The sequence below is a fragment of the Pagrus pagrus genome, assembly GCF_965226575.1.
Source record: "Pagrus pagrus genome assembly, chromosome: 5".
Taxonomy (NCBI): Eukaryota; Metazoa; Chordata; class Actinopteri; order Spariformes; family Sparidae; genus Pagrus; species Pagrus pagrus.
This window is the reverse complement of record NC_140189.1, coordinates 20,862,754-20,886,546: the sequence shown is the minus strand read 5'-3', so window position 1 is coordinate 20,886,546 and position 23,793 is coordinate 20,862,754. Positions and strand designations below refer to the sequence as shown.

General features: G+C 40.2%; 2 protein-coding genes across 5 annotated transcripts in view; one reads left to right on the top strand and one right to left on the bottom strand.

Moving 5' to 3' along the window:
* The window catches only part of LOC311257777 (uncharacterized protein), a 176,028-nt gene that overhangs the window by 112,646 nt on the left and 39,589 nt on the right, over window positions 1-23,793 (bottom strand). The gene's annotated exons all lie outside the window — the stretch shown is intronic.
* Window positions 1-23,793, top strand: part of frmpd3 (FERM and PDZ domain containing 3) — an 89,683-nt gene that overhangs the window by 28,909 nt on the left and 36,981 nt on the right. For both annotated transcript variants that reach the window (XM_084353653.1, XM_084353652.1), the window contains exon 2: window positions 10,920-11,020. The gene's annotated coding sequence lies outside the window, so the exon portion shown is untranslated. The remainder of the gene's footprint in view (window positions 1-10,919; window positions 11,021-23,793) is intronic.

The following is a 23,793-nucleotide window of genomic DNA, read 5'->3' as shown; positions in this document are numbered from 1 at the left end:
CATCAGCACTACCACGGACTCTGTCTCCACACACAAGATTGGCTCATTATTCTGCAGAAAACTACATAATTAGTTGCCCACCTTCCTATTCACTGTCCCCCTTTAGGGCCTTTATTCCTCCTGTATTCATTAGGTAATCATGTATGATTGTCCTAGGGTGTAAACATCAAGTTGCAAGTAAATCATCATAATGAGCCCGGTAAGATCTATGCAACTGGCCTCAGGGTAAAATAATCACTAAAGTTTCTGTACACTTACTGGTGAGCACGATTATTCCTAAGTACGAGGTATTTAAAAGGCTAATGGTGCACATGGTGCGAGGAGATAATACTCGAGTGGTTTGCAATTGTCAGAATGGCTTATGAAAGAAGTTGCTGTGGGCATCATCTGATTTGAGCTGGTGGAGAGTAAAGTATATACATTTCTGCCATTCCAACTTTGCCAGTTGAGGGATTTTTTGACATTTCTTTTCCACCAGTAAATGGGATTTACATCGAGAGAAATAGGGGGTGTCGCTTGTAGAGTTTTTGACAATGTTTTGATATTGTTGGAAGCTTGTGTGAAGCACTGGTGATTCTCAAGGAGTAACATTAGCAACGCAAGTAGCAGCAGGAGAGCGGAGGATGCGAGGGACATCATGTTTTTGACTTTATTTGGACTGTTGTTAGCAGCGTATCTAAATTTTATTGAAATTTAGTAAAAAAAAACTAGGTCATCAGCTAAGGAACAAGTGCATACCTAAAGCAATAACGCCACCATTTTTCCATTTATAAACCGCTTTATGTTTTGGCTCCTAACACCTGATCTGTGTGATTCCTTGCTCTAAGACTAATCCATCAACACCTATATAACATTTTTTTTTCCATTTTTTCCATTTTAATTAAATTGGATTAATAATTTAGATGGGATTTAAAAAAAAAAAAAAATGCATGTATTTTTTAAAACCACCACACCGGTTGTCAAATGCTTGTGAGTGCGGCCTGTTTGACATTAACCAACATATCAACTGTGGGCAGTCCTGGACAGTTTGATGGCCTTCTTCCTTTAGGTGCTGTTACATTAAGAAGATGAACTGCCATGACCACTCAGATCATCCGTCAGTCTCATTACTGCAGCATTTTTTTTTTTTCTTTCTGCCACTTACATTTAAACAAGCTGTAAACATGACACTGATACTGTCACCTTATAAAGTTGACATGGTGCAACTGTTAGCAAGCTCAGTCAGATACTTCACTAGGCGCTATATGTTGTTCATCTACTGTATGGCAGAGCTATTCAACTGGCGGCCCGTGGGCCAAATAAGGCCCTTTAACAACCTTATTCTGGCCCTTTGGTCATTTTGTTAGCCCATTCATTAGTCATTTTGCTAAGCACAAAAATACTCTTATTTCATTACAGACTTTAAACCCAGGCTCTTTAGGCTGAGGGGATTTACGAGAGTCAAACTGACAACCTCCTTCTGAGACTAAAAGGGTGCATTTGTTTTCCTTTTGTATATATAAAATGTTTCTTTTTTCAATTGTGAAAACAAAGAAGAAGGAAAAGAATCAAAATAAAGCACAAAGTTTTAAGACGTCTAAATGCTTTACAGGTCAAACATAGAGAATGTAAAAGTCCAGCGCCTTTTTTCCAAATCTGGCCCTTCTGAAAAGGTAGTTGAATAGGCCTGGTCTATGGCTTGTTAAGTGAAAATTAATTTGATGACAGCTTTACGAGTAAACTCAAACAGTTAAGATAAGACACAAAACTAAAATGATAAGCTTAAAGACGCTAAAATGCTCCGTAAAGTTGAAAGGAACTGCAGAGTTACGTGATGCTGCATAAATGTGAGCAACACCTTTCACATTACACACAATCATTTGACCCAGTGTTAACACAAACAATACCATTTTTTTTAAAGAAGGTCCAAAAATGAGGTCTTATATCTACCATCTACCAAAATATACTTGACGATAATTATCAAATGTGTTTTTGCAAGTTACTGATGAAATGTTCCTTTCCATTAAATCTACAAATGCGTCATTTCTAATATTAAAAATGTCATATTCAGGAAGTTGTGACGTGACCATGCTGCATTGTGTCAGGAGCGGTTACTTCACTGTCACGCTAAAATAACAAATTAAATGTCAGTGATATTGAGCTGCTTTATGTTCTCTATCACTGTTATTTTACAGTATGTTTCATACTCCTGACACAGTTGTATCCACTGGCTCCTCACAGTGCTGCTCATGCATGCATATTCACAAATGAAGTCCGCTCTCTCTCTCATCCTTCAGTTTCCATAGACACTTGTGGTGCCTGCAGACCTGTCAACCTCTCACTCCCACAGTGAGCAAATACTGGCTGCAGAGAATAACCCCTGGGGACCAACTATCTTAATTAGCCAGTATTCCTTTTTCCAAATTGAAGCACACCGCAGCAGAGGGCACAGTGAGAAAAGGCCAACCTGCAGCTTTCCATTAAAGGCTTAACCGGGTTACGAGCTGGCGAGCACATCTAACAGCGGGGCGATCAAAGACAGAACACACAAATCAATGTGTACTGTACATGTGTGAGCACACACACACACTGTATGAGTGAGTGTGCAGGTGTGCAGACATCCAGTACAAACTCACAGGCTTGCGCTGAACTGAAACCATTTATACTTGAAAAACAGCTGGAGCACTGAGATATGACTCAGTCTGGACACTTCAGCAGGTTTATTATGGACATCCAAACTCAAATAGCTTTCTGCTCACATGCATCCAGCAGTTCCATCGGCCGCAGCTATGTGTTATCTGGCACAAGAATAAAGCCAGGGCACCTGCTCTTATAAGCACGGAGCCTTTGAAGGCATTAGGATGCATATTGACAATACAGGACCCCGAGCAATTACAGGACTTATCTTCCTGCTTCATTATGGGCTTTTAGCTGACACCTTACCACAGCCTTCACCATTGAATCATCACTGCTAATGCAGTAAAATGAAATGGCTAAGAGGTTTGTTAAATATATCTGAATTGTTTAACCATAATTTTCCTCCTTAATAGTCCTTTTAAAGCTTCCATTAGTGAGTGGATGCAGTGAATGACAATTGAAGAAAGGACGGCAGGAGATGCAGAGGAGAAAGAATAGCTAATGCACCAACGTCTGAGGGAAAAACAGGGTACGTGGAGGTTTGAAATTCTGACAATTAGTGGGAAGAAAGCGGGCTCTCTTTCCAGTCTTACTGCATTAAAAGAAATCAGTGATGAAGATTACAGCGTTTGTTATTAGTCGATTTATTTATTTATCCCTTTATGGCAGGAAAACGTCTTGCGCATGCAGAGTACATCATAACAAATTCCAGAGGGACGAGTTTCACCCCCTAATGACCTCAATGTCTTTGTTAAAGAAACATTCAACTGGTATATATATATATTTATTTATTTGGCTGTAAGTGTTTGGGTTCAAAAGAAAAACACTTTTGTTCTTTATGTGCATCCTCAAGCTGCTCTCACATCGTCTGCCTTAAGGTAAGTGCAGCTTAAGGACTAGTCCACGCTGAAATAAAGAACGATTCAGCAATGTTTCCATATTTTGAAGCTCACATGTATTAGGTGCCCATCTGGGAAGTCACTGAGATAAAAGTGCAGTATAACTTTGTGGACGGCTTCCTTTGAAAATGTACATGTACTGGAAATACCTTCATTTTACAGTTGCTGTCCCTGGTGCTAAACATGGCCACCAGAGAGTTGCTGTCCGTGGTGTTTTTGGCTCTTTCCTTATTTCTGCTGTCTTGAGCACTCAAATGCAGCCTCACGCACCACCAGGTAGTATACTAGAATGAATGTCTCATGTCTGACACAAGCAAATGCTCCTAAAATCGTTCGGAAAGTGACATTCAGAGCTAAGTGGATCCCACAATTTGGTATGTCAGCTGACATGAGGGATGACAGGTAATTTTAACAATCTGCTCTTCTCGGTGGGACTGGTAAGAAAAATATCTGACACCCTGAACATGGATTTAAAACTACATTTAGAACTCAAATTAATTGAATCATAGATTTTGAGAAATATATTCATCATCAAAACCATTCACAGTAATATGCAATGTCTGTTTTATGAACTAGGGACGGGAAACAAGAACCAGACTGTTGAAACCTATTTCCATGATCCATTGGATTTGTATCATTGTCTTTTTTTTAATTATGTAATGGTGGAAACAGCAGCAATATGCTGGAACATTTTTCTGCACAGATGAATGTACTTGGTATGTGTAAGTGCTACTGCTTCCCCAACAAGCAGCACATCCGTTACTGAGGGTAAATATCCTTTTGTTATAATAACATTAGCACCATGCAGGCAGGCTTAGCATATTATTCTTTGATTAAGAAAACCCAAAAGGAAACAAATACCGTATAAAATATTTTCTCATTTAATCCATTTCAGGTTATAACACACTGGCTGTTGCTACAGTTGGCTCTCAGGCTAGAGCCAGCTCGACAAAGATTGACCATCAATCAATAAGGGAATGTTAAAGAATCGGACCGATAAGAAGAATCAATAATGACATTAGTAACATTGAAATCTTATCGATGCCCGCCCCTAAGCGCAGTCACGTGCTTTGAGATAACTTGATTTTATTCCTCTCAGCTCCTGGATGTAGTTACATACTGTTACATATTTGTTCCAACAAATCACCTGAGCTCGATTTGTGACATGGACAGTGGTTGTCGTGCCGTGAGTGACAGGATGTCCTCATTAAAATTGTGCCACAGTGAGATTTGATAAACTTTTGCATCTTGACACAAATATAGGTCACACAAACGTCTCCACCAGAGAGTCGCTGTCCGTGGTGCTGAAACCTCGGCAGGAGCCAGTGTGCTGAAATTATAAACCGGAGACTGTTGAGTACAATGTCCAGCGTCTCACTGTCTTTGGTGCGGCTGTGATCGTGTGCTTCGACTGTGTCTGTTTAATCTCACCCAACCAATAAACATCCTGGTCTGGTCCCAAAAGTTTTCTTTATTTTCCTATTTGAAACATCTTTGAAAAAATTCAGTTGCAGACCCATAGGCTGATGAGCTCTTATTACTGATGATGGCTTATTGTACCTGCCATGAGATACCTTGTGATGTTGCCATAGTAACACAGCAGGTGCCAGCTTTGTGGGTGTAGTGCTAATATATATGGATGTTGTGTACAATATGGTTTCCATTAATTATAAAAGATGAAGACACACATTTTAATAGACAACGGTGTGCTCTTTTTCTGTTTTTATTTTGTAACACTGCCAGCACCTGAGCTGACCTTGCTCGACTGTAAAGGTTAAACTGGACAGCAGAGTGTTTTTTTTATCCAGCATCCAGTGTGTATGAAATGATCAGACTTTGCAGAGAGAACCAGCAGAGTCCAGGCTGTGTTTGCCTTGGACACAGAAATAACCTCAGTGGAGAGGTGTGAAGGAGAAGGAGGCAGAGAAGAGACGTGCAGACTGACACTGTTTGCACAGGACAAATAGGAAGCGTTACAAAGTCTGTCTCTGGAGAGGAAGCGGAGCCGAGAGGGTGAAGAACGCAGTGAGGCTTCTGCGAGATAAAAGTCTGGATAAAAAAAATATGGACAAAGGGCCAGGCTCTGTTTACTGAATATACCAGGCAGATGATGGATAGAGGACAGAAAAGGTGAGATTTAAAGTGATGGTGTATAGAAAAAAGGAGAGAAAAAAATTTGGGTAAAAAATTGATGAGGCGAACGGACAGAAAAGTAACCTGCCTTCTAAACATTATGATATTGATTCATTCATGGCACCAGCAGGTGAAGGGGGACTAACTAGCTGGGCAAGGCACCAGCTTACCTGCCAGGATATTTGATTAGTTGGCTCAACCTGAAACAAACTACCGTTCACTGCAAGTGTCCTCTCAGGAGACAAACACGTCACACCAACAAAGAGATCTGTCAGGGCTACTGAGAAATAGCACCAAACAATGAAATTAAAACATCTGCGGCTTTGGAGATTGTGCGGAGTGCGCCATCATAGTATAATAAAGACTCTATTGCATGAATACGAAATCCTTTAATTACTCTTCATTTTCTATTGTTATTGAATATATGCTCTGACGTCACTCCAGTCTGCTTCTTTAACTTAGATGTCTGGCTAACCAAAGAAGACCACACACCATCTCTCTTGTTATGCCTGAACTTGTTCACATGTGTATTTAACAGCAAAATAGATTCTCTTAGTAATTTCTTGTCAATAAAAATGTGTATGCTTGATAGCTGGAGTGCACATCTGTAAATACAAAATGGTCACCGATTCGCCTATTTTCAGTGTAATTATGACTGAAAGTCTAAACACACAACTGGTTTTCTGAACACGTGTTCTTCTGGCAAACGCAATTTTATAGTTTGTTCCACACTACTAGACACAGGTGATGTTATTCATGATGCAGCTGGAATAACTCATGAATGTGAAACAGGAGGAGAAAATCCTGACGTGACATTATAATGAGGATTGACAAACAAATAAAAAAAGAGAAAGAAAATATGAGTCAGCGTATAAATGAGGAAACCGAAATATGTCACATTTTCTGGATGATGCAATCAAGTTTCAAGCCATCCAGCTCAGTGTTGAAAGTTGCTGTTCAGTAGTCAGATGTGCTCTGCGGATCAGACTTTCTGACTTTTTACTTTCCAATCTCGACACATGGTGCCATAAAAATGAATTAATAAAGATTTCTTCTTTACCTTTTCCATTCTTTTTAAGACTTATTTTTTAAATGATTGTGTCGGTTGTGGCCTTGAATCCCAGCTGGGGCAGGGCTTTTCTGTGTGAAGTTTGCATGCTCTCCCCATGCTTGCGGGTGCTCTGGTTGCCCCCACCATCAAAAACATGTATACTGGGTCAATTCTCCAGTCAGTGCCCTGACCAAGGCACTTGTTTAGAAACTAGAGTTGGTCTCCAGGCGCTGTACACTGGCTTCCCACTGCTCCCTCGGGATGGGTTATATACAGAGAACCAGTTTCACTACATTGTACATTCTATGATTGTGTGTGATTAATATAAATTCCTCTCCTGCATACCTTCGCCAAGGCCCAACAGTCCCCTTTGGTGACCATTCATATATACCAGCCACATATACACCTGAGTTTTTCATCAAGATCCATGAATGATCCCCTGAGAAATCAACAAATATGTTGAACAAGTTAATGGGGTCCATTCTGGGCCGAGACCCATGCTCAATCCAAGTTTTCTGTAAATCCATTCTGTAGTTTTTGGGTAATCCTGCTGACAAACCAACCAACCAGCCAACAAGCTGACACAGGTGAAAACATAACCCCCTTAGCGGAGGTCAAAATCGGTTCATGCAACTTTAATTTTTGTTATTGTATCACTGTCTCACTCTGTCTGCTTGAATCTGTGGATTAGTGGATGTGACTCGGCTTAGACACGTGAATAGCGAGAGGTCAACAATGTATTCACATTCCCACAAATCTGTGAATTGTTACCCTCCCTTTGTGTAAAGCATGTCCACATATTCTTTCCACTGTTTTGTCCAGCTCTGTGTTGTGTAAGTGCTCTTTTGACACTTGCAGCTAAAAAAAGCCTCAGTGCCTCTGGACAAACAGATCGGTTTTAGCGTCCATAGCGGTTAGAGAGCCTAATATGGTACTATGGCATGAGCAGCCAGTCCCTGCTACATGCAAGCGAATTAAACGTTAACTTACTATTTCAAGAACCACCACTGGGCCCTGCTGGTGCTAATTAATATCCTCCTACTTTTATGTCAGATCTGATTCTTATCTTGGATTCTACATTCTACATGTAAAAAAAAGCCTCCTGGGTCGGTTGTAAGAAGCAGTGGGAGACCATTATGTATGAGTTCTTCAGGTTACAGCAATTTTCCGTCTCTTTCTGCCTCATGCAATCAGAGCTGCAGGCAGCCTGTTTTTGGAACGTATCATTTGGGCAATTAGGAAATGAATGTGGACTTTTTCGAGCTTATTAAATCTGGAACACTGTGCTCGAGTATTTCAATCTGCCTGTCTTCAGAAATGTGTGATAAAATGTTACATCTGAGCATGTTTCAGTGATTGGAGTCTGTTCAAACCTGTACCTGAAACCTGTACTTGAAATTTGTTAAGATTGAGTTTACTTGTATGCCAACAACAGCACATAAAGAACTACAACGAGGATAAAAAAAAAATATAAAATAAGTAAAGAAAAGGCATCAAAGAGAGGGATTCCTCAAACAGTCAATAAGTGCTGAGGTTGGTAAAACTAAATGTAAAATCCAGACAAGACAGTGTAATCAAAATACATGCAAACAGGATGTTAAGACCTCAAATCAAGTGTTCATCTTAACTGTCACAGCAGAAAATAACCACCAGTGCAGGGAAATAATGCTTCTGTCACTATAGACACCAGCTCTCATCTTAGGCTTAGGACAGTTGACTGTTGAGTCTCATTCCCAACTCATTACATATCAACACTTTGGTCTGCTGGCCATCAACCCAAACAAGGTCAATTACAAGGTCAATGTATTGTCATTTATTAAAAACAAAAGGATTTAAAAAAAAACGAAATACGTTTTATTAACCTGATAAAGGTTAATATTAGGACTCTTGGTGTGGACCTCTTTAACTTTCAAGATCTTTTACATGCACAAAAATCTATACAAAACACTGAAGGAAAGGAAAAAACTAAAAATCATAATAGGTCTCCTTTAAGAAACAACACGCTTTAACCGCACTGGTTAGTATACTGCCAGTGCCCAGCTGCAGCAACAATCTGAACAGAGATAGGAAGAAGACCCACACACTATAGACTAACTTATTAGCGTACTCCTACTCACACAAACAAACATGCAGCAACATGAATGAACAGGATCACAGACTAGGAAAACAGCATACCCAAAATAAAACTGCAATGGCTGTGAAATAAAGCAGTTAAACATTATTATATGTAGAGAATGAGTCCCGTCCGGTAACTGAGCAAAGCTTAAATGTACCCTGTGGAGTTTCTTTTTAGTTTTTTTGGAGCAGTGTTTCCATGAATGGGTTTTGTTGCTCTAATGCATGGTACAAATTCCTGCCAATGGTTTTACACTGTTCCACTCTTCTACAGGTGGCAGTAATGTGTCTAGAAATACAGCAATGCACCAACAAAGGCGGGGAAGAATAAGTAGACTGCAAGATTATAAATACGACTGTATGAATGTAGACAATGCAATTTCAAAATATTCACGATTCCGCTATGCAAATGTTTTTTTATGAGGAAGTAAACTTATTCAACATATTTGATGGACTTCAATGACACACACAAGCTGTTATGGCTTAAAAGAAAACTCATCAGAGCACCTTTAATGTCAGTGTTTTCCACCACCAACCATAATGCTTTACCTGTGCATGGGAAAGTGTGTAAACAGATGAAGTATTTATAGCGCTAGCCTCAGGTACAATATAGTAATGAATTCTTAATGCAACAAACATTAATTAACATTGGATTGTTGGAGTGAATGCAGATTGTTTGACAGCAGGATACACGTGTCAGATAACATCTCAGATTTCTTGGTTAATGAGGAGCAGGGACGTCAGTTTGGCTTTTAATAAGTGGACTTTTAAGTCTGGTAATTGAAGTTGTTAATTCAGTCTACTGGGTTTATTCTGTTTCAGTCAAAGTCACCTGTGTAATAATGTTATGCATTGATGTCCTGACACCAATCTGCACTCAAATCATAAAAATCTTTTAGGGGTCAAGCACACAGGTTTTGGTTTTTCGTGTCCTGTATTAACACAGAAGAGCGTGTGAATAAATTACTTTGAACCATGAAAGTATGCAAACAGCCTGATACACAGCAAGTGGGTTATCCAAGTGATGGTCAGTGCCCTTGTTAGAAAATGTGCCTGTGATCTCATTTTCTAATTAGAGCAATTATATATGTTGAAAAACATAAAGTTGTCTGCAGACAAGTAAGACTCACCATTACAGACTACAGCGCCAAATAGAAAATTCAGCATTTATCCTCATTTATAATTTATTGCTTAATATTGCTGCATGCAGAACAGACTTCTAGTCTAGATTTCTAGTCAAACACCATTAACACTTTATAGTTTAAATAAACTATAAACCACAGCACTGGGTATTCGTGTTATTAGCAATCAAATTAAAAGAGTGTGAAACAAGGTGGTTTTTAAAAATGCTGATATTACCTTATCAGTACAGAAGCAGCACACACATCAACCTGTGAATCTGAATTTCAGCAAAATAGCTAGTTTATGTAGATGTGAGGTCCTGTATAATGCTCATTTCAATATTCATTGTTTTAGTCTGGGTGTCTACTAGAAAATGTTTTAAGCTTTAATGTTCAGAAAACATTCATACTGTCCACTGCTGCAGCACCTCTATTCACCCTCTGTCTGAACGCTCCGTTCGTGCCTGTCTCTTTAAAGCTCAGTTTGCTCTGATTGGTCAACTTACACAGGCCTGAGCAGGCATCAGCTCTTCTGGTGTTTTTGTAACCGTGGACTGACGGGGCGTGGGTAAAGGCGGTGACTGTATAGTTGTGACATCACAAACTTACAGAAGTGCTGGTGGCTCGTTACAGTACTTATATAACACCTCAGCCTTACTTGACTTATACTTTATGATGAAAAAATATGTGAAAATGTTCAGCTCTATTATTGTAATGAGAACCGAAACCACTGGATCCTTCCATTAAACATTCAACTTGGAAAACAGTGTGGACATTATAGCCCAAAAAAGCCCAACAACCCCTGTGTGCCCATTCCACTCACCCACACACTACTATTGTAAATATTATTTACATGTCTCACTGTAATCATTTCTGTTCTTTTTAGTTTGTCACACAGGGCTCATTTTATGTACCAACAGTGGGGCGCAGCATCTATTACTGTGTGATCATTAAAGTCCATTGTGCTTTTGGTTCTCTCAACAGGAACACACACCACCGACCAGACGCTTGTGTGTGTGTGTGTTTGTGGGAGATCCCTGCTTAAAAAAAACAACCTCCTGTGCACCAGTCAGCATTCAGAGATCGTAAGTACACTTTCTGCTTTCTTCTCTACCCAAATCTGTGGCAATATCAGACTGTGAGATCATTTATATAGTAGAACAACTAAACCCATTTCAAAGGTAAAAAGGACTGTCAGGCACCACATGAATCATGCGAATAAAGATTTCAAACTACTTCCCTTTTAGTCTGATCCAACAAAAGGATATAAAACTTAATCTTACATGGATTAAATGCTAAATCCTTTATCAACGTGAGCCATAGGCAAAAGCTATAGTTAAATTTTGCTTAAATGCGTAACCCCTCTCATGCTGACTGATCATTCTGCTTTAATAGGCTATTTAAAAGAGACCTTGTCAGTGTCTCCGTTTTTTGAAGAAACACCAGCTATATCCCGCTAGAGGTCGTGAACTCTGACTTGGTGGGAATCCTGTGTTGTCATGATCTCTGAGTGAAGGTGTAATCACACACGCAGCAGCGGTTGTGTGCGTGTGGGTGTGTGTGCGTCTGTCCTCTGCAGCTTTTGCTCACATCTGCAATTCTGCATTGATTCCATGCCAGTGAGCAGGAAGCTGATGCAGAGTGGTGGGTCCTCTGTTGTAGCCAGGTACATCAGCCCGTAGCTATTGCCATAACGGGATGTGTGTGAGGGAGTTAATAATGCTGCAGAGTAAATGACTGCAGTCTGTACAGTCACCAAATTTGCTGCAGTCACAAGCTAGTATGTGGAAATGTACCGCAATTAATATACTATTATAATTATTTCTGTTTTATAAATTAGATATCATCAAGCATTCTGTCTCACTCTATTAATGCATCACCGTGTACCAAACACTGTATTTTGCAAAAAGGAAATACAATTGGAAGCTTTCCCCGATTAGCATATGAAACACAAGGTTCACAAACATCAAAAACATGCTGTTTATCCCCACAGCGCTTCAGGATTATAATCAACTCATGGGCCCACTTATTGTCTCTGAGAGGAGGCCACTTGTGCGCGTTAGGACCTCCTCTACGCTGAATCGCTGCCACGGATTTTATCACCTTGCTTTTCAAAGAATTAATGCGGGTCAGTACAGGGGGAAACTGAAATGAGAAAAGCCTGTTGTGTGCCGTCCTTTTCAGCTGAGAGAGGGAAGCATACTGAGCTGATATTTACAACATCTACAGGGAGATGTTAGGATTGTAAATTTAATATCAGGACCTGTCAAATTCATATTCCCAGTGATGGATGGCTGGATGTATGAGTAAAATGTTAATCTATGCTGCAGAATTAATTATACTTCCCACAGACTGCCCAAGTAGCTGACTTTTTTATTATCTCACAGCAAAACAAAGAGTCTACCGTTGTAAGCTGCTCTGTGAGGCTGCAATCAGGGATGGCGATGCTTTGAGCTATATTCTTAAAACACCATGCTAAAATGTTGTCGTGACAATGCTAAAATGCTGATGTATACCCATTGACTTTATATAAAGATGGGTGACATGACAGCTTCCCAAACGTGAAGCCTAAACTTCCTAATGTCCCCCTGGTGGTAGGCTGCAGTATAGGTCATATAGCCCTCCCCCTCCATGTCTGCAGACAGGACATGGGCCAAAATAAAAACTTAGAGTACACTTCATTTCAAGTCATTGTTATCATGCTTATGTATTTTAAAAGTTCGTTTTTTGTGATAAGTTTAGTTTTAATCAATTACTTGATGCTATAAAAAGCCGATTTGACATCGCAATTGATTCAGGTGGGGACGCATCGTCCGTCCTTATGTGTCAGTTTGTCCATCATATTCATCAGAATCAGAATCAGCTTTATTGGCCAAGTATGTGTACTCAAACAAGGAATTTGACTCCTCCATTGCTCTCAATGTTCAGGGGATAGACTAATATGCACAAGAAAAAAGTAGTGCAATTGCAGGAGTGCAGAATTTTCAGCAGTATTTACATTTAAAAAAGTCATAACTGCTTAATTTGCCACCAGGTATCGCATCATTACAGGCCTCGGTAGAATTGCGATTTCAGCCATCAAAAAGTTGTAACTCCTTCAAAAAAAGAAACAAAACTGAGGTGCAGTGCAAACTTTGCCAGATAAAGCTAGCATATCACAAATCACCAACTATGCACAGTCATTCGAGCTTCAAATAATCGTTGGTTAGGGTTAGTAGTTCCCAGTGTCTATTGAATATAATTTTAGCTTGAAATGCGCATCCCTAATTGGGAACACTTAAAATCTTGAAATGATGATGGCACTTGTAAGGGAGTCATCAAAGTCATTAGAAATCATCCTGAGGTGGATGTTGATGTATGTGTGAATATCATGACAATCCATCAAATAATCGTCATCACTCAAAACATACATAAACCTCGTGGTGGTGCCAGAGGAAAAATCAGGAAAACATCAAAATCAATAAGGTTTATCGACTGGGAACCACCAACGTCTGTATAAAATAGCATGGCAATCCATCCAACAGTTGAGATATCAGGGCGGGGACTGAAAAGATCCATTTAAATGATAAGCAAACACACGTTGTTGCATCCCACACAGGAAGCTTCAATCCTAAATATCTCAGTGAACCGCTGGAGGAGCTATGGCAGCGTCCTTCACCACTTCACAGAGATTTGAGCAAACTGTGCTGAGTGGAGAAGGCCACAGAGGACCTAGCGAGCCGGGGATAGACAACATAGCTGCAGCAAAAGGACCTCCTCCGCCAGGGGGAACATAAACAGCTACTCAAGCATATGGAAGGTGCTGCTATCACAGGCAGCGATGGGGAGTTTGTTTATCACCCGTGTCTATGTGTGTGTGTGTGTGGTGTGCATAGTGATGTTTTCTGCTGGAAGATTCCTGTGACTGTGACTTGCTACCCGGGCCTTAAATGATCTCTGAATGCATGTGAACCCACACTGAGGTACAGATAAGCCACTGTTATCTCATCAGAAACACTTCACAGATACATGATGATATGCAAATGTAGCCGAGATGGAATTATTGGTGTCTTCTTTTACTCTGTCGCTAATACTGATTCTGGGATAAATGTGGGATTAACCTGCAAAAAAAGTTAACAGGCACTAAAAGGACTCCACAGAACCATTGAACCATTTGAACTGCCCCCACAGGCAGGTTAAAGACCTTCGCTGAGGATGTATCAGGCTTTCATCAAAGATAGATGCATTTTAATAAAGTGAAGCTGTTCAACATCCAGTGACAGTCACAAACAGCAATCCCCTGTAGTCAAGAGGTCTCTTTTACTCTGGCACTGATACAGGAGCTGACCCGATTTAATGGTCGTATTGATCAAACTGATTAAACAAGACTTGATAATGTGGAGATCTCTTTTTCCGACGAGCTGAGCTCTGCTGCAGGACCGCGATGCATTCCCCTGATGTGCCAGCTCCAGACACCCTGTCCAAAGTCGTAGAGGGAACATCAATCGGATAAACCCATCAAAGGCCAGGCTGGATATCCTAGTCAGGAGCATTTACCAGTTCAAAACCAGCAGACTGATCCTTAGCCTTGTAGATTCCTCTTATCTAGACAAAGTGACCCTTATCTCGCTGACCTCTCCTGCACTCAACATTTACTCATGCTTACTTCAACTGCTCCATCTCTCCTTCAGTTTTCTGTGGAAACAACTTGTTTTTTCTTCCTCCTGCTCCTTGTAGATGAATGTTCTGAGATGGTGAGCTTACAGCAGCCATCAAACGCAGTGGATTTTCTTATCTCTGGCCCCTTGAGCTGAAGGGCTCTGAGGCCCCTCAGAAGTCTTTCTTCTCCTGTTCAGATAAAGCGATGCCAGCTTTCTTCTCCCAGCTAACGCAGCTGAGTTTGTACCATTATGTTGATACCAACAACCGTGGTAAATATTGAAGCAGAGATTGCTGTTGCTAATCACCGCTGGCAAAACGGTGAAATTGCAATCAGTGACTCGATCGCAGGTAGATCATACTTTTTGGAGAAGCTGGCTGTATCTAGGCCACAACTTTCTTGGCTCTTCATGCTAATTAAGGCAGGGTGTGTGTGAAGATGCTGCTTACTCATGTGTGTGTGTGTGTCTTACAAGTGTACATGAGTGTATCTCCGGACTCATCAACATGGTGCTAGTCTCTTGTCACAACACTGTCTGGCAATGAGTGTCTCTGTCACACTGGGTGACACAGCACTCCAATTAATCACAGAGACAGACCACTAATGAAGTCATTATGTCTTCTGAGAGTTTCATCTTGACATCCACTCTTACAGAAATGACTGATACAGAAATACACGTAAAAGGCTTGAAGGCATAGTGGCAACAGATTAGCAAAAATGGAGTTTGACAAGTGAAATATAGCTCTGAACAGGACTCGGCTGATGCAAAGTATTAGTCCATCTCTGCTAGCGTTTATGCAATTCTCCCCCTTTTGCTACCAGCTATGAACTTTGTCTCTCCTTTTTTTCTTGCCTTTAATCTTAATGGATGCAAGAATAAAGAGCTGCAGTCCAACTTTCCCCTTGAGCAAATTACGTCATAGAGTGGATCTGTATCCGCTGGTCGGTAGAGCTGCAACGATTAGATGGCTATTGATTAGACGATCGACAGAAAAACTGTTTTGACAATCAACTAATCGTTAAAGGGGCACTATGTAGTTTTAGAGAAGAAATTCAAAAATAAACATTTTAATATTGACAGTTATAATGAGGTAAAAATACAAACTGAGAAATATTAAATTTTTCCATAACTGAATAAACAAGCTGTTCTCAGAGGAAAATAAGGTCCCAATAACTGGGTTTGAAGCTAGAAAGGTGGCAAACAAATATAAACAAAGTAAAACAGTATGAAAGGATGTTGTCCTTTAAGGTCAGTTTGTTTATTCAGTCATGAAAACGAGGAGTTTGTTTATTTAGTTTGCTTCGACATGAAAAAAATCAATCAATGAAGATGAATTGCAGAAAATGTTGCTTTCAGCCCCTAAATAATTGAGATTTCCTGCTTTTCTCTCTTTTATATAATATTAAACTGACTATCTTTGGGTATTGGACTGACAAAACAAGTCTTTTAAAGATATCACCTTGGACTTTGAGAAACTCACCACTTTTTCACAGACCAAAAGATTAACTGACTATGTAGAAAATATAAATCATAGTTGCAGTTCTACTGGTCAGGTTCTCAGTACTATGAGTGTCATGTGTGGCAAAAACTTATTTCAGACTTGTTTTCTGGTTGTAAAGTAGGACATGTACGTCCTCAAATAGGCCAAAATAACAAATTCTCTGTACTCTGCGCTGCCTCACACCAGTATGTACTATAGTTGTTTATTCACATTTCTGTTTCTCAGAAGCGTGACGCAACATCCTCATCAGACAGTCAGCACAGTCCAGCAGTCCAACAGTAAAAATAATGCAACTCATGAAACTCTACACTCTCAGATATTAATATTTGAGTTGTCTCTGGCTTGTAGTAAAAACACAAGATGATACCAGGCCCATTTATCTCACTGAAATGCAACTTTCTACCGTAGGTGTTTGTAAGTGTAATGAGATGTTTTTCACTAGAATTAAACAAATATGTGAAATATGTGAAATGGGAAAACATAATGAAGTGGCAGCCAAGAGTCATTTAATTTTCAGCAACTACTTAACGCTCTCACGTAGACAAAATTCTCTCGAAATGTGTTGCATTGGATTGTTACATTAGATTGTGTCGTATTGTAATATTTGTCTGTTCGCGTATACAGTTGGTGAATTGTGTATTTTTAACATTGGAGATGGCCCAATGGGAGTCACCCTTGCCCCCACACCACCACCCACACACACACACCCATTTACACCTTCCGAGTTTGGTGTATTTTTAGCAGCACAAACACTACTGAATGATCAAAGACATATAATAGGAATACTAAAGGCAGCAGTGTGTCTCTTTGATCCTCTTGCTCTTCCATGAGAACACGTTGCTCCCTCTCACTTAGATCATAGAGGTGAAACTACTCTATAGATCATATAGGCTACAATATAATAAGTTATAATATATAGTTTAGAGAATATCATAGATTCAAGACAAAACTGACAGTAGGGAGATAAGAGAAAGAAAGAGAGAAAAGGCCATGGATTTATCAATACGCTGCACAGTGATGCTCGTGATAAAGGATCAATGAGTCGGGCAGACTACACCAAAATACTCAGCCTAACCACCCCTCTGCCCCTGCACTCTTAGCAAGGGGATGGCTTCATCGCTCATTCTCTCTCTAATTGCCTACCGCATATCCATACACAGGAGACTAACAGTATATGTGTGGATGTACAGCATGTACTGATCTACAAGTACCAGTATTTAACATTTTGTTAGACTGAACCTCAAGGGAAGCGCTCCCTCAACTCGTTTCACATTTAGGTACATAGTAATTGAAGAATCGTACGCAGAATCAAATGAGTTTCCCATCAATTCTGGGTCAGCCAAACTGTATAATGTCAACTTCTATGAGCTCTCTCTCTCTCTCTTTCCTTTTGTCTGCCAGTTTTAATGTTTAAAAAAGGAAACCTAGCTCTGCCTGAGTCACACAATAGCTTCAAAAGCACAAATCTCTCAGGAGGTTTAAAAAATCCTACAATTTGGCTCCAGTCTGCAGGTGTCATCTCATGTCATGATCCCCTATTCAATTTGGGTATTTCTTAAGTTTTCATAATTGGGTTACTCCACGTTGTTATTGGATTATTTCTTTAATACATTAACGTTCTATATTTAGATTCAGCATTGCACCCCCATGACACTGCCAGACAAAAAAGGGTCAAAATCAATTATCACAGCCAAAGATATCACCCCTCTGTGATGATTTCAGCAAAAAGGACCCAAACTTAAATGAAATAAAGCTGAAGTCCAAAAAACAAAGGCAGGTGACTAAAGCAAGAAATCAAGAGAAGAACTAAACAAAGTACTAATCAAGGAAGACACGAAGAACAGAAGCAGCAACCACAGGTGAGAAGCAAAGAGCAGAACAGGACTGGGGAACAGACGTGAAGAAACAGACACGATTGAGGGAAAACACTGACTTTGGTACACAAGGACTAATTAACTGGTTAAACACAGGCAAAAAAGACAAAGACAGGGAGTGTAAAGCATAATATGACACATGAGGAGTGAACTACAAAATAAAACAGCAATGGATGGAACTAAAACACCCAAATTACTGACACTCAATTATTTAATGCGTTCTTCTTCCTTGTAAAAACTTTTGCTGACGTAACCCACAATGCAATGCAACCACTGACAGGCTGCAGCGGTTGCTTGTTTCTAACCACGCACCAACAGACTGTTTTTATTTTCAATCTTGTAGTCTTCAGCCCCAAATGATGCTGATCCAAGTGACATCACTTGAGGCAATCTATCAGACTTCACACAGCTCCCTCTGGAGCCAAAAGTGGCTTTATTCAACTTTTTCCACATACGCAGCAGCACTCCCTAAGATCTGCAAACTGACTTTGATGTGTAAAAAATCGGCAGAATTCACATTTAATCATTGATGTAGTTAGAGACTGAACTGGGCTGAACTGATCCGTAAGGAGGGATTACATATAATTTAATGATATATTATATGAGAAACTGAATACATGCTATATAATAATATTGAGATGAGAAGTACGGAAAGATCATTAATTACAATATGGGTTCGTCACATTTATCAGGGCAGAAAGAAATGTAGAAACTAACTTGCTCCAAAAATATGCATTATTCCCACCTGAAGACCAGTAATTGAGACACAGTTATATCTGATCTCTATAAGTGATCTCTATGGTGCGATAATAGTCTAGAGGGTTTTTTATTTGTTTGTTTGTTTTAATTTCTGAGATAAAGAAAAACATATTGTATTCCCAGTGCAGGTACTTTTTAACTTGGCCCATTTAAATCTTTTTTTAAATTAAATGAAGAGGATCTGATGCAAAGTACAGGCTGAATGCACAAACACTAAAGAATGAAGTCTGTTTGTGCAAAGATTGTTGATCCAGTAATCTCTGAATTTGGCATGAGGCATCTTTGGAAACTGAAGACTTAAAGTTGCTAGAAGACTGTTGGCACTCCTAATTGTTCAGCTGCCGTTGGCCAAAAAAACGAGTCTGAACTGGCCTTGACACGACTCATTTAGTAATCCTATAATCAGGACACCAAATATCTGGAATTTTACAACATAAATGCCACTTTGCTAATCAAATAATCAACTCTCTTACATACCTCTCTTCATTCAATATCTTAGGCCGCTCTATAAAATCAGAATTCAGCCAGACTCGGCCAATTAACTAAAACACCACACCACTGAGTTGATCCGCAGTTCCCATGCTGCACGGACCTGCCAGCCTCTATTTGTGGCTACATTTTTATTTAACTCCTCTGAAATCGACAGCTTGACAGAAGCCAGGGACACCCACAGGAACATAAACACATTCATATGCATGTGCGTACACAGTAACAGAGAGAGAGAGAGAGACGAGTGAGGTGGAGAAACAAACAAAAAACTGAATCCCAGACAGACAGTTTGTAGCAGAATACAAAGAAGCTGAAGATTAGTGATAGAGCTGCACACATGCTGAGATACACCGACTTACACAGAAACACATATTGATAGCTCCTTTCTTCCAAATCAATCGGGATATCATTTGAGTGATACCATGGGACATGTAGAGACAGCAGTAACAGCCTTTAACAATGTGCTATCTGTACCATACAGACTAATCTGTTCTCAACATTAGCATGTTGAGAACAGATGAGTAAATAAACAAGGCTCTGTACAAATCATTACAACAAATGGCATCAGCATTTCTATGTTTGGACGTTGAATTCAGTGACATACAATGAACTGACTGATGTACGCCTCCAGGTGTGTGTAGCCAGAGGGATGTCTTGACACTGAACATTTTTGCAAAACATAAAGGACGAGCAGAAGACAGACATAGAGAGAGAAAGAGTCTTTGTTAAAGACCGGCAAGAGTAAGAAGATGATGTCGATGTGGATCTCCATGTAGATGTAGTCTCGGGGGTTCGTATGGTGTATCGTCTTACTCATAACCTCTCCTCGCTCCTCAGCCCGCAGGCTTACAGCTGCTGCACTGTAGACACAACACGTTGTTCCCTGCTCCACAGGTTGCCATGGTGATCACTGACCTCAGGAATATGTAAATCTCAACCTGCCGAGTCGACAGGTGGTTTAGAAATAAGAAATGTGATCATTATCCACTGTGTGTGTGGGGAATTTTGCTGGTAAAGGTGTTGAATGGAAGGTTTTTTATTGGCAGATTTGTCAATTAATCAATTAACAGTACATTTATCCTTTTGATAAGTGATTATTGTCATTATTAAGCTTGAAAAATCACTGGCTGCAGCTTCCCAAATGTGAATATTTTCTATTTCTGTAAAAAATCTGGACTTAAACTGGACTTAATTGGGTTTTGGGCAGTTGGTTGGCTCAAATAAGCAATTTGAAGATGCACACTTGCAAACTTTAACCAATTAGATAGAAAAACAGCAGATTTATTGATAATGAAAAACAGAATCCAACTTCCAACAACCGACTAGCCTCAATGCTATTGTGTATTTCAAAAAATGTCCTGTCACTCCATACCAAATTTCAATGGCTAAGCAGTTAATCTCATCAGCGTCAGTGAGCCAATAAGCATGCTTGATGTGCCAAGATCTTATAGCGCTGGTTATTGGCTGTGTCGAGACATGCAGGAAAAAAGGAAAAACGTTACACACAGAGATATATATACTGTATGTGTTTCTACAAGAACAAAAATAATAAAAGTAAAGTAATGATTCAGTGCAGTATCCTGGGCCTGCCCAAAGCATCATGGTGCGTAATGTATCTGCACACAGCACTGTTCACCTATTGCACATAAACCCATTTTGTGCTCGCACGCATCTACACGCTTTGAGACTTTTCATCTGGGATTCAGTTATTCTTTGTACTTCTCACACACAGACGCAGAGACACACGCTCACACATGCTTGTGCACGTGTGTGTGATGTGAAGGCTTTCTGGAGCATGAAATAAGCTTTCTGAGGGAACAGTGAAGAAGATAGCGGCTGATGTCCCCGTGCTATTTCTTAATTAAGTACACGCAAGTTTCATCTTAAAAATCGAAAATGTCACCTCAGAGCTTCTGGCTATCGTTCCAGTTCGTCCTCTTCATTATGGCTGTAAAGGCAAATGCTGAGGTAATGCAGCACTTGGCCATTCTCTTAATAAGACGCACTGAGTGAAAGACTGTAGCTACAACAGCAGGTCATTCACTATTGTTTAATCCCAAAGATAAACTGAATTGTTTGTAATGTCACAGTGAAAAAAAATACTCCGACCATCAAAATAAATGAATATTTCCCCGAGAGTTCATTCCTCCTCCTCCTTCTCCCCTCCCTCTACCTCCTCTGCCTCCATATCACAACCAAGGATGTGTGACGTTGTTGTGTGTGTATGTGTGTGTGTGTGTGTGTGCGTGCATGTGTGTGATGTGCTCTGGACTGTGATGAGCCGAGAGGAGGCACCTCCACGATAAGAAACATATCGGTGCTCAGCACCTGCCTGCCTGCCTGCCTCCTGACTGACTGACTACACAAGCCGATTGCAGGTGGAGTCCCTCTCATTGTCGCAGCAAAAATCCCCAAAGTATAATGAGGAAATAAAGTGTGTGAGCGTGCAGACTTTTCAAGGTTTGTTCATTTTTTTCCACTCATTGTGTGTCCTCCTGATGTGAAATGTAACCGCATCAAACAAATTGTTCTATCTGAACAAGAATTTTCATTATTTGCTGTTCTGACTTCAACATGTGATCGAGCCTGAGAAGGGATGAGAGCGGTAAAATTGTGGCTTTGAAGACGAAACAGCCTCAGAAACAAACAATTTTGTCTGAACCATGTGAGCCTCAGTGCATTTGTCAGAGTGTAAAGAAGCTGCAGTATTTTTCCTGACAGGTTAGCTTCTGTCAGTACAGTTACACGCCTCGGAGCTTCGTTCACCTGCGCTGTAATGGCCCTGCCAACTCTGATCGTGTGTTCCCAATTCATACAGCGCCTTTTATGGGGACACTAAATATTTTGTGTCTTTTCTGCGGCACCTGACTTTATCACCTTGAATGGTTCATAAGCACATCATTTGTAGATCTAGCCGTTGTTCTCACTCTGTTTGGTTTGGTTTGCATCCACAGCTCAGTGGAGCAGCAGAGGGGAGGGTATAAATGTCATTTAGTTCACAGTATCACAGTGTTCAGCTGTTAATGATATCAATGCAATCAGACATTTGTTTGTCCTAGTTTTAGAGTAAAAGGCTTAAGCGAATGATCACACCAACCCACTGTGTCTGATATCAGTTTAAACAATAATCAGCGCACACGCTCCTCGAGTTCTCTCAGCACACATCATAGTGTGCTGCAGAAATGAGTCCTCGAACCTGGAAATATATTAGAATTTTAGCACTTCCAGTTCTCACGTCTCCCATGTTGTTTTTTTTAATGGGTTTTGGTTAAATGGCCAAAATAAGGTCTTGTGGTTTACACAAGCTTAGGAGATTTTTCACATTTTGTTCTACGACATAAAAACCATGCTTACATGCTTTAGTGCTCAAAAAACACATCAGTTTTCACAGTCACAGAATTAAAGGCGAGACTACTGACGAGGCGTTTCAGGAGCAGCATTTTCTGTGGGAGAGAGGAGCTCCTGTTGACTTGTTTTCGACTTTTCGATTTTTTACATGCAGAAGAACCTATACAAACACTTCAAGAAAAGGAAAAAAAACAAACAAAAAAAGCAAAATAGGTCTCTTGTGGCCGACACACTGGATTGTTTTGGTCTAACATGCTGGTGCTCAACTGCGACCACTCGTGGTGCTCCATTTGGTTTTTGTGACCTTTGGGAGCGTCATCACCGTGAACACAGAGTCCGTCTTTACAAGCAGACCTTGGTTGCAAACTATTTTAACTGTGTAACTTGTAGATTGATCAATTTATAGCAAAATGTGTGTAGTGTAGTGTAGTTAGAAGCTTAGCGTAGGAGATGTTAAAGTCGTTTGACAGCGACAGTAGTTCATTTGACAGTTTGCCACAGAGCTTATTTTCTGCAATAATCCTACATCCAGTTGAAGTATCCCATAGGCTTTTTGACAAGGGGACCAAGGCAAGCTTACTTCCAGGTTAGCCTACAAAAAACGTCATCCTTGCAGCACTCTATAACCAAAGGTCATCTAATTTACCCCCCACGATCTGTGACTTCCCTGTTGTCCTTTCCTTCTGATCCCACATCCAAATACATGTAAACAAACCCTGTATTGAGCTAACCTCTCACTGCTCCTGTCACAACACCACCACTTTGCAATCAGCTTTGCTTTCTCGAACTTCACACACATGGCTGAGCGCACACTATCACACAGCGGCTACGAGCAGAGGAGACGAGCAGGGTCAATTAGAATTCAGAAGAGGTCCAGTTACTCAAATCTCCTCCCTTCTTTTCAAAGTAGGATATTTTTAACATACGACAAATTATGGCACTCGTATGGAAACCCAAATAGCTGAATGAATAAATACAATAATTAAAATGAGTCCTGACCTATAGCAAGCACAACGAAGTGGAGTCTACACTGCAAATAAAAGAAAACAGGACCAAATTTCTTCTCAATGAAACAGATAAAAAGTGCAAACAGAGCTTTGAGCATACTGTGCTCTCAAGTCGGTTATTTTGTGCGCTCTCACATCAGACTTCTGTGGGTATATTTCCTCAAAGGACCTTTGTTTGGTCTCGTTGTGACGCTTGACATTCCAGCTTTTCATCAACGCCACAGTTTCACAACACATGAG